Raw genomic sequence first — 12,389 nt, forward strand, 5'->3', positions numbered from 1 at the left:
GGATGATTAAGGTGGAAATAAACTTTAACCAAAAGTATGCTTTATGGAGATCGAGAAGGAATAAGACCTTTTGGAATGGCGCAGCAATTAATTCAGAGTCGCCATCTTGCCAAAGGATTTATAGCTGGGAGGAGGAACGGATTTGTTTTCAGACTGCATTCCTGGTGAACCTCCTCAGAGGTTTGAGAAAGGAGGCAGATTTGTGAAGATTAATGACGCTAAGACTGTTTTGATTTATGGAAGTGATGTTATATGGAAAACGTCGAGATATGGCTACTGGATAAAAAAAATATCCACGCAGGATTGCAAACTGTTTTAACCAGCTTGTGGAGACTATCAGAGGTCACAAAGATAAAGGAAAAATATATGAAAATAACAACAAGAGATGTGGCAAAACAATAAGAAAGGACTGGATAGTACTGTGAACATCATATGGTCAGATTTGTGGACATTAAAACAGCAGCAAGAAGCAAGAAGTTGATTGGATCCCCTTCGGAACTTGAAATATGGGTACCCCCAACAAAAATTTAAAATTCGGCTGTGTAATTTGGAATTTATGTAATTTGGTTTGATTTGATGTGATTGGTTGGTTAATAAAAATTATTCTTAAAAAAATAAAATGGGGGCAAGAGAGTGGGGTCCTAAGCTATAGCTTGTTTAGCTTATATGTAAATCCCGCATTGGTCATGCTTGCCACATGACCTGGAAAGCTGTGGACAAACGCCGGTTCCCTTGGCCCAAAGTGAGATGAGTGCCACGCTCCATAGTTGCCTTTGACCAGACTTAACAGTCCAGGGGTCCTTTACCTTTTTACCTTCGAGATGGACCAATGGTCTCACTTGGTACAGTATAAGGCAGCTTACTCTGTTCCTGTATTTTGAATATTTGTGTGGCAAACAAAGAGTTAGAAAATTCTCTTATTTTACAGCCAGTTTGATTTCCTTTAGTCTATGCATTTGACCTTTAATCAGATTCACTGTCTGTGCCTTAATGGAAAATCTAGGCATCCTGAGCCTCTTTGATTGCTGACATTTAGAGCTGAGGATTTGTTGTGTCTAGAGCTTGATCAGACAGTTGAGAAGAGCTGCTTAGGTGGCAGCACTGATTTTGAAGCCCTTGGGTTCAATCTTCCAAAGAGGTAACCATGCAAAAATGATATAGGAAAAGTATTAAATAAAATAATGTGTCTTGGGTTTATTGCCAAGCATTTTCCTGTTTCAATTTTTAAAACAGCCATTTCAGTGGGATATACATACTGTATTTTTCCGTGTAGGACACGCCCCCGTATATAAGACACCCCCTCTTTTTTGGGACTCCAAATAGAGAAAATTGGGGAAGATTGCCCCTGTGTATAAGATGACCCCCACCTTTTAACATTACTGTAATTTTAAATAAAAAACCTAGTCTTATACACAGAAAAATACAGTATACCGTATTTTTCGCCCTATAGGATGCACTTCCCCCCCTCCAAAAATGAAGGGGAAATCTGTGTGCGTCCTATGGGGCAAATACAGGCTTTCACTGAAGCTTGGAGAGCGAGAGGGGTCGTGCGCACCGACCCCTTTCGCTCTCCAGGCTTCAGGAAGCTATCAGCAAGCCTGGGGAGCCCGTGTGAGTTCCTGCAGGGCTCCCTAGGCTGCGGATAGCAGCCTGTCGCCCAGCGCGAGGGGCGCTCTGAAGCAGAGCGCCCCTCATGCCGGGCAGACATCGGCCAGCCCCACAAGCTCAGGGGACAGCTGGGAGGCGCAGCGCCGCCATACCGCTGTTCCCCGACCTGGTTTTGGGGGGGAAATAAAGGAAATTCCCCCCCCAAAAAACTAGGTGTGTCCTATGGGACGGAGCGTCCTATGGGACGAAAAATGCGGTATATATTCATTCATTTATTCAGTCATTCCTGGCAAATCTTCACTTTCTAAAAACCGTGTTTGGTGCCATTGTTTCCTTTGGCTTCTTCTTCTTTCTCTTTGCTGAATGGATCACCCTTGCCAATCAGTCATCACTTACTGAACATTTTACAGAACAAAAATTATTAAATGAAATTTATATGTTTTGCAAGGAAAAACTGCATTTTGGCATTCTCTGGCAATAGAGATGCTCTTTGTATTTGAAGAGCATTGCCAGCCGAGCCAAACACACTTTCAAACGGCACATTTGTTCCTGGGATAGCCAAAAACGTCTTTGCAAGCCCCTTCAACATGGGAAGGATGCCTCATGTGCCCCCCACCACGTCAGGGGGCATCCATCAATGTCCACTCTTGCCATAGCCATCTAGGAGAAAATGGGCATCATAAGGAGGTGGGGGGAGACAGAAGAGGCTCAAAGGGCACAGCAGGGGGGATTTTCTCCTCTTTTACTCTGAAGCAACTTGCAAGCCAACCAGCATCTCAAAAGTGCTTACGACTGGGGAGGGGAAAGCTGAAGGCTTGCAGAGTTAACATGGGGCTGGCAACCTCCTGTGGGCTGCTTCTGCCCCAAGGAAAGGCACACACAACAAACACTGGGTGTTTTCCCCCTTTTATCCTGAAGCAACTTGCAAGCCACAATCACTCACACACACACACAGAACGCAAGCAAAGCACTGCAGGGCAGACTGAGCTAACACAGGGATAAAGATGAATGTATTGCCTAGAATGCTATTTTTATTTCAGACGTTGCAGATTTTGGATAAGATGGACTGTTTCAAGAGGTGGCAGAAAGACATATCTAAATTTGTCTGGCAGGGCAAAAAGCCCAGAATAAAATTTAAGATTTTAACTGATGCAAAAGATAGAGGGGGCTTTGCCCTGCCAGACTTAAGACTCTACTATGAATCGGCAGCTTTTGCTGGTTGAAACACTGGCTACTTCTTGAAAACACAGACATTCTGGATTTGGAAGGGTATGACAATAGCTTTGGTTGGCATGCATACTTATGGTACGACAAGGCAAAAATCTATAAGGGTTTTAAAAATCATATTGTTAGGAAAGCATTATATAATGTGTGGACGCGGTACAAAGATTTATTGGAAAGTAAAACTCCCAGGTGGGTGTCACCAATGGAAGCTAAGGAGGTGAAAAAACTTAATATGGACTCTAAATGGCCAAAATATTGTGAAATTTTAGAATATGACGGTGAAAAGGTTAAATTACAGAGTTATGAGAAATTAAAGTCCAAAGTACGAGATTGGTTGCATTACCATCAGATAAATGAGACATTTAAACAGGACAGGAAAATAGGATTTCAGAAGGAGAGGTCAAAGTTAGAAACAGAATTGTTAGAACCCAATACTAAGAATCTGTCAAGAATGTATAACTTGCTGTTGAAATGGAATACACAGGATGAAACGGTGAAATCAGCTATGATTAAATGGGCACAAGATATCGGTCATGACATTATGTTTGCGGACTGGGAACAGTTATGGACCACTGGTGTTAAATTTACGGCATGTAATGCCTTAAAAGAAAACATAATGAAAATGATCTATAGGTGGTACATGACCCCAGTCAAGCTTGCAAAAATCTATCATTTGCCCAATAATAAATGCTGGAAATGTAATGAGACTGAAGGTACCTTCTACCACCTTTGGTGGACCTGCCCGAGGATTAAAGCCTTCTGGGAAATGATCTATAATGAAATTAAGAAAGTCCTTAAGTGGACCTTTCCTAAGAAACCTGAGGCTTTTCTCCTGGGCATGGTTGGCCAATTGGTGTTGAAGAAGGATAGGACGTTTTTTATGTATGCCACCACAGCAGCAAGAATTCTTTTGGCAAAGTATTGGAAGACGCAAGAACTACCTACTCTGGAAAAATGGCAGACAAAGGTGATTGACTTTATGGGACTGGCAGAGATGACCGGCAGAATCCGTGACCAGGGGAAAGAGACAGTGGAAGAGGATTGGAAGAAATTCAAAATATATCTTAAAAACTGTTGTAAAGTTGAGGAGTGTTAAGATGTCAAGGAATAAGAAATAGAGAATTACAGCTGTAACTTATAAGTTAAAGAAAATTTTATTAAAGGGAATCAAGAAGTTAATTGACTGGAGGAGTTGCTAAAGAAATGTAAAACAAGGATGCAGTGAAAGGGAGGTATGGGGAAGTCAGGGGAAAGAAGGTGCATGAAAATAAGAGTATGAAATTATACATGTATAAGTGTTTGTATGTTTTTGTTTTGTGCTTTGTTTGTTTTTTACTATGTGTTTGGAAAATGAATAAAAATTATTTTTAAAAAAGAAAGAAATGGAGCTAAAGAAGCCTCTCTTAACAGCTCTGTGCCCCTCCAGGAAAGTTCCTTGCCATGCTGCCATGGCTCCAAAAAAAGCCTCACCTGGGCACACCAACAGAGGGGAGAGGGAGTCTGGGAGACACAATCACACCCACACCCCCCACACAAGCAGTATACAGTGGTACCTCAGGTTAAGTACTTCATTCGTTCCGGAGGTCCGTTCTTAACCTGAAACTGTTCTTAACCTGAAGCACCACTTTAGCTAATGGGCTGCCGCCGCACGATTTCTATTCTCATCCTGAGGTGAAGTTCTTAATCTGAGGTACTACTTCCAGGTTAGCGGATTCTGTAACCTGAAGCATCTGTAACCTGAAGAGTATGTAACCCGAGTTACCACTGTAGTTTTGACAAGGGGGCAACTGCAGCTTACAGAAAAAAGTGAAGTGTCGGCTGGGTCGTTGAAAAGCCGAGTGTTTTTTTGCCGGCTGGTGGCGGCTGCTTCACAAAAACAAACACACCAGACACCCCACCAATGGGAGGGAAGAGGGAGACACACGTACACACTTGGGCACCCACAAGCAGTACACACACGTCCCAGCCTGGCACCTTTAAGCAAGAGCCTGGAGGGAAGAAGTCCCCGCTTGCAGGCTGGATGGCCGGGGAGACGGAGAGCTAACCGGTTCTCAAAGCTCTGCTGGGTGATTTTTGAATCAGTGATTTGTAGCTATTTCTTGTTGCTGCAGGAGGTGGGGAAGAGCTAGCTGAGGTGGAGTTAGCAAGGGCTGAACGCATAGGAAGAAGCATCAGTTTTCTGGTTTTTCCAAAATTGTGATTTTTTTAATACCACACAGACGAGATGCGATAAATTGCAAAGTCATTTTGTATAAATGGTTATCACGATTTGATCTAAAATCCGATATCAGATGATATATTGATTTATAGCATAGCCCTACTGACAGTATCCATCTGCTTCTTTGGCAGACTGTATACGCAAAAATCAATCAGAGCCATAACCTACGAGGACAAAAATGTGGCATTTCCACCAATTAGTTACAGAGCGGTATTCTTAATCAGCTTCCTGTGCACGTGGGGTTTGGTAGTTTGCCTACTTCCAACTACAGCGTTTTGACCATGAACACAGTAGAGAGCAGATGCATTAAAAATGAAATGATTGCAGCATGGCTTGCATTTTGTGAAAGGGTATATGTTCCTGGCTGCCACTAGAAATACTTCTCCGCAACAGAAGGATTGTGTCTTATAACATTTTCAGATTTTATTTTCCTGGCTGTCACAGCAAATCCACTTCAGAAGAGGGTATAAATTGTTTACTTGTATGTCTTTTTTTAATAATAATAATAATAATAATAATAATAATAATAACAACAACAACAACAACAACAACAACAACAACAACAATAAAGGAATAATAATGAAGGAATGGGTTTCTGAGCAGGAATATCTTTTTATGGTCAGGAGTGCAGGAAGGAAATCCCTTTTATGGTTACGAGTGCCGGAGCAGGAACATCTGTGATGTCAACCTGCATGTATAGGCTGACGTGGTTGGATTCCTGGGGAAGGAGGGAGAGGGTGCCTGGAGGATAGATATACTGCATGAAATGTCTCATTTCTTTGTACTTGCTGTGGACTCACCACACAAGTGCCTTCTGCTATCCGAAGAGCAGAATAAACTCTTTCTTTGAACCAACCTCAGCGTCATTTGACTTCCTTCCATCCGGGAGCCACACAGCCCCAATCGGTGAACTCCAATAAGGCTACAACAACAATAATAATAATAATAATAATAAATTTTATTTATATCCTGCCCTCCCCAGCCGAAGCCGGGCTCAGGGCGGCTAACAACAATCAAATAATCAAACAGTCAAATAATCACACATTCTAAAAATATTTCATTATAAAAATTAATTAAAATCAAATTGATGGCAACCGATTAAGCAAAATTCTGTGCAGGTTGCCAGAGGAGGGAGTCAGGCTGCGCCCTGACCAAAGGCCTGGTGGAACAGCTCTGTCTTGCAGGCCCTGCGGAAAGATGTCAGGTCCTGCAGGGCCCTAGTCTCTTGGGACAGAGCATTCCACCAGATTGGAGCCGCGGCCGAGACATACCAGGAGAGGCGGGCCCGTAGGTACGAGGGTCCTAGGCCGTATAGGGCTTTAAACAACAACAACAACAACAATAATGTTTTTAAAAAGATCTACCGAAAGGAATTAGGCTGCCTGCTTTAGTTTACTGACATTTCTAACGAGATTGCTGAGGTATGTGTATCTTGATAAATCTCTTGACTCCTACTTTTCTTCCAAGATTGCTAAAATTAAGAAAAGAACAGACCAGGCAAACAGCACACTAGGAGTTTAGACTCCAGCTCTGACTGATGTCTTCCATTTCACACTGAACAGACGGTGCAACAGGTTTTGCTTGACTGCAGCTGGGAAAAGAACAGAGCGCCCTGGCAAGTTTGTTCACTAAATCTAGCACACATCAAGTTACTAAAAATACTTCAGCAAAAGCAAAAATTTGGGGGAAAACAACAACAAAAGGCAGTGATAACCCTTAAACATTATGACAAAAATTAAGCTGAACTGTATGAAATGTACTGTTGACAGATTTTCTCTTTTTGAGAAGCAGCAGTGAATGCAACAAGGGCATTTTAATATGTTTGATTAATTTATTCTAACTTTAATAATAAAAATATGGAAATGAAACACTTTAAGCCTAAGGAAATTTTACAGTCAGAAAAATGTGCTTTGTTCTCAGGGTTGCATCAGAGAGACCTGATATTTTTCCAATATGCATTAAGCAGAAGACCTTTCAGCTGCTCTAAACATTCAACAATAGCATATTGGATGCTTTGGGATGAAATCTACTTGCCTAACTGCAAGGACATACTTGGCAATATAAGTAATCACTTCTATTCAGCGACACTTGTGAATAATGATGAACTCAAAATTGGATTTGGCCAGCTGATATTTCAAGGCCACAAGGGCGTTTGTTTAAAAATACATTAGTTTAGACTACATGTGACATCTTGATTTGAGGTTGCTTGGAAGAAGCAGGAGCCAAAAATGTTTGCAGTCGGTGCAGGGCACTGCTGGCCAGTCAAGGAAAGGGAGTTGATGTTTCTGCTCAGTGGCAACAGACATTTATTCTTGCTGGGCCACTTCCCCGGCTGACTGCAACTGCAGGCTTTTCTTTATGCGACAGGATCTTTGTATACAGAATAGACACCCATGGCAGAGACCCATTCATCTGGCTGGGAAAGCTTGTCAGGACAGAAACGCCTTCAGTTGTTTCTGGAAAGTGCAGGTATTGAGTGTAGCTTGAGAGGAATGCTATTCCACAAGGCAAGCTGCCACACTGTTCCTGTGGAGCAGGCTTCTGAGACCTTTGGTTCTTGCAGGAGGTGTTATCCCACAGACCAGGGCCGTCTTAAGCATATCTGGCGCCGTGGTGCAAAGATCCCTCCGGCGCCCCCCTGGCAACTCCAAAACAAGGGAGGGGGCAGTGGAAAATGTTCTCTGTAAAGACTATCTGCAAAAACACTGTAAAATTAATGAATGTTAAAATGATGTTGGATTGAAAATAAGTGGCATTAGCAAGAAAGTTAATAAGAATATGCAAAAATGAATTGATAATGGATGAAAACATAGAGTTATAATATGTTAAGATAAAGAGTTAAGATAAATGAGAGAGGGTAAGGATTTGCTGAATGGATTATGTAAACCGGGAACACAAAAAGGGGAGGTGCGAGGAGGTCAAGGAAACAAGCTAATGAGTTTAAAGTTATAAAAAATGGATTTGTTTTTTAATTTTTGTTTCTATTTCTTCGTTTTCTGTATTTTGTATTTTTATTTTTAATTTTTTATAGATTTTGGTATTTATGACTTTGTAAAATCTTAATAAATATTCTTTTTTAAAAAAAGGAAAATGTCCTCTGCCTCCCCCACCGCCCCGAACAAGCAGGAAAACGTGCTGGCAGACCTGCACTCTGGCGTTGGGGCGCCAGAGAAGGCAGCCTGGGAAGCAGGAGGAGGCCGGCACCCTGGCGCAATGAATCACTAACACGAATGGGAAAGATGGCTCTGCCGCAGACCACAGTGACCTGAGTATATCTGGTAACATGGTCCTGTGTTGTGTCTTCTGTGTTAGTTCCAAGACCTTGAACTTGACCTGGTAGCAGATCTGGTGCAGATCCTGCACGCAAGGTGCTACATGCTGGCAGCAGTTTGCCCCCAGAAACAGCCCAGATACTGCATTCTGCACCAGCTGTAGCCTCTGGTAGCCCCACATAGCATGCATTGCAGTACTCCAACCATGAGGTTACCAATGCATGGAGAGGGTGGTCAGGCTATCCTGATCCTGGAACAGCTGTAGCTGTCTTCCCAATAAAGGTTGGTAAAAGGCACTCCTAGCCCCTGGGACCCCTGTGCCTCTGGTGGCAGAGCTGGACCTAGGAGCAGCCCCAAACTCTGCAGGGGGAGTGCAGCTGTATCCAGGGCTGGCAACTAACCAACTTGCCGGAATCACTCATCTTCGGAGCATCCATCTTGCTAGGATTTAGACCGAGTTTATTAGTTCTCATCCAGCCCACCATTTCGCTCAGGGCCTTCCCAGCCATCCCTGATTCACATGTTACAGAGAAATAAAGTTGAATACCCCCAGCATACTGATGACCCCTTGCTTCCAGTGGCGGAGCTTCATGCTCCGGCACCGGGGGGCGGAGAGCAGGCGGGGGCGGGGTTGACACATGTCCCAGGGGCGTGGCACCCAGCATGGGCGGGGAGGCAGCCGCGATTGCACCCTACCGGGATCGCGCTGCCAGGGCCGCACCCCTCTTCCTCCATCAGTGCTTGTGTCAAAGCTAATGCCCGCTCCCAGTGGCTACATATAGGTGTTAAATCCTTGCATAGTTAGAATTCTGCAGAGCTAGGAATGGGCAGACCTGTCAGTTTGGGTTCTCTCCGTTTCTCATTTTTCCAATCTTGAATCCAGTTCTCTACATTTCTGCAGCAATTCTCTTAAACAAGAAATCAGTGTCAAAATCGGCCAGTATGTATTTTTGTGTGAATTTCTTGTGGTGAACACATTTTTGTATGCAATTTTGACTAATGCAACACATTTTTACAAGCGATGTATCCTAATGGGATGCATTTTTGTATGTTGTTTTCACTAATATATTCACTATTATGCATCCCTTGCCCCAATATCTGCAATTTTTTTTTGGGGGGGGGCTGCATCACAAAATTGAAGTGTGAATTTTGAAACTTCCCTGTGTTTCAATTATCGTATCATTTCAGAATCAAATTTAAGGTGCAAACTGAACCGTATCTCCACCCTCCATTCTCACACACTGACACTGAACAGGGCTATAATCTCCTTTTGCTCAGTGCCTTGACAGGTGAGAATCCGAAGCCAAGCCTCTTCAGCGATGCCTTCATAAGAACTTATTTGTTTCTATGCACATTTGTCTATGGGGGAGAGTGTGACTGAGTTGTGTTGGGTCTGCTTGCCCGTAAAATGTTACACTCAGCCCACCATTCTGTGACACTTTTCTGTGTCAGAGGAATATGCAATAAACTTTTCCTTAAAGATCTGAGTTTTAGAAGTTATTTTAAAACTACAGCCGAACTGTACAGAAAGTTAGTAAAGGTAAAGGGACCCCTGACCATTAGGTCCAGTTGTGGCCGACTCTGGGGTTGCGGCACTCATCTCGCTTTATTGGCCGAGGGAGTCGGTGTACAGCTTCCAGGTCATGTGGCCAGCATGACTAAGCTGCTTCTGGCGAATCTAAACAGCGCACAAAACCCCATTTACCTTCCCGCTGGAGCGGTACCTATTGATCTAGTTGCACTTTGACGTGCTTTCGAACTGCTAGGTTGGCAGGAGCAGGGACCGAGCAACGGGAGCTCACCCCATTGCGGGGATTTGAACTGCCGACCTTCTGATCAGCAAGCCCTAGGCTCTGTGGTTTAACCCACAGTGCCACCCGCGTCCCATGTACAGAAAGTTAGTATCTGGCTAAATTGTGCCTGGGAATGCACATCTTTCTTTTGTCTGAAAATGCATGTTCATGTTCATTCTGTTGTATAGTTCAAAGACATATATAATCTCAATAATCCTTAAAACAATCATCTAACAAAGCATTGCCAACATATTGTAGCTGAGGTGGGGGGTTTGAGGCTGAGAGAATGTGGCTTACCTAGAGTAGATTGGGGAAACTGTGGACCCTCCAGATGTTACAGAACTGCAACATCTAGAGGAAAAGAGGGGTTCTCCACTCCTGAGCTAAAGGGATCACTGCTGAGGTGAGATTTGATTCAGGGATTTTCCTGACACACAGTTCAAATGCTAACTCTCCTCTCCTAAATACCATATACTACAGTAAGTAGACCCGTTGCTTGATCCCTGCTCCTGCCAACCTAGCAGTTCGAAAGCACGCCAAAGTGCAAGTAGATAAATAGGTACCACTCCAACAGGAAGGTAAACAGCATTTCCGTGCGCTGCTCTGGTTCGCCAGAAGTAGCTTAGTCATGCTGGCCACATGACCCGGAAAAACTGTCTGCGGACAAACGCCAGCTCCCTCAGCCAGTAAAGTGAGATGAACATTGGAACCCCAGAGGTATTCGTGACTGGACTTAACTGTCACGGGTCCCCTTACCTTTACCTTTACCTTTACAATAAGTAAGTAGCAGCACTGGTCCCAACAGTGAGGAAACAAGAAGATGGTTTTTAAACACCAAATAAGTTAGCCAAAATATGTAAAACTAAGTAAAGTATGCATTGGAAGTGTAAACTCACAGAAGGAACATTTTTCATATGTGGAAGGGGAGGACAGGAAGTCAATGGAAAAAGTAACTTATGGTTTATGTTCAAATTTGTGGGGTACAAAGGAGAGAAAAAAATCACAATGCCTCACTTGAAGGCACCAACAAACCTACTGAAGCTAAACAGATTCTGAGTTGGGTCAGTGCCTGCGTGGAGGCTCTCAAGGATCCATCTGCTCCAGGAAACACACACGGAATAGAAATAGATAACATTGGTTTGAAAGCCATGGGCCACTGGTTGCCCCAGTGGCGGAGAGCAGGTGGGGGGGTGGCTGATGTGTGTCCCGGGGGCGTGACGCCCAGCATGGGCAGGGGGGCAGCTGCGATGGCACCCCACCGGGATCGCACTGCCAGGGGTGGTGCACTCCCCCCCGCACCCCTCTTCCTCCGCTAGTGGGCTGTCCATCTCCCAAGCACCCTGAAGTTTATCAAGAGTTGCATGAGATCTCACATAAAACGCTATGCCATTCAATCTGTCTAAGGGCAAAATCTGCCAAAAGTCTTTTTTAAGCTGTGCATCTCATGAAGGAGGTTTGGGTGACAATGGATGTAAAGTGCTACGAGCCTCTTTGGGCATATCTTACATAACCGACTTCACATTCACTTGGGACCATGGGAATAGTAGCACCACAAAATGAGCTCAAGATAACTGATTTCTCAGCACTCCCACCAAAATTAAGTTCCCAGGATTCTTTGGAGGAAGGCATTGCAGTTGAACTCTTATAGCACCAATGTGAGGTTTGCAATGTAGATATAACTTTGTTGTTTTCACCTATGATTATGTTAGTGCAAAAGGAAATGGCAATGCGGTCTAGAAGCTGACTTATCAATATGCACCTTTTCTGGTCACTAGATGGTACTATAGAACAGTTTTGCTTTGCTCTGGAGCTCTAAAAGGTGCCTGACTCTGGTGCTAAGCTCTTATAAGCCTGCTTCTTTGTTCCCCGCTGTGCTCCTGTTATCCAGACATGCTGAGACTAATAAAGGAACCAACTGGGAAAGCCGTTCACAGTGAGCATGCCTAATCAACCAAGGGGAAGGCAAGGTGCTTAAAAGGGTGGGAGGCAGAGCTGGTGTCAAGATGAAAAACAAGGTGTGTAATCCTTCCTGGAGTGGAGCCTCTTCTGCTGCCAGCCTATCACAGTCACATGTAAAGGAGAATTCTTCACAAACATCAGGCTTTAATCTGAGTTTAGACTGCAGCTTCCATCATCTCTGTCCAGTGGTCATGCTGGATGGGAATGATGGAAACCCCAGCCCAATAAACATAATTTTGTTGTTTAGTCGTGTCCGACTCTTCATGACCCCCTGGACCAGAGCACACCAGGCACTCCTGTCTTCCACTGCCTCCC

At 43.9% G+C, this 12,389-nt stretch overlaps 1 long non-coding RNA gene across 1 annotated transcript in view; it reads left to right on the forward strand.

Annotated features, from left to right (window-relative positions):
- The first annotated feature begins 6,372 nt into the window (after positions 1–6,372).
- Positions 6,373–12,389, forward strand: part of LOC309370105 — a 28,613-nt gene continuing 22,596 nt past the window's right edge. Inside the window, exon 1 of the long non-coding RNA XR_014168431.1 lies at positions 6,373–6,471. This is a non-coding gene — a long non-coding RNA (uncharacterized lncRNA). The remainder of the gene's footprint in view (positions 6,472–12,389) is intronic.

Source organism: Podarcis melisellensis (genome assembly GCF_964234715.1).
Source record: "Podarcis melisellensis genome assembly, chromosome: 5".
NCBI classification, from domain to species: Eukaryota; Metazoa; Chordata; class Lepidosauria; order Squamata; family Lacertidae; genus Podarcis; species Podarcis melisellensis.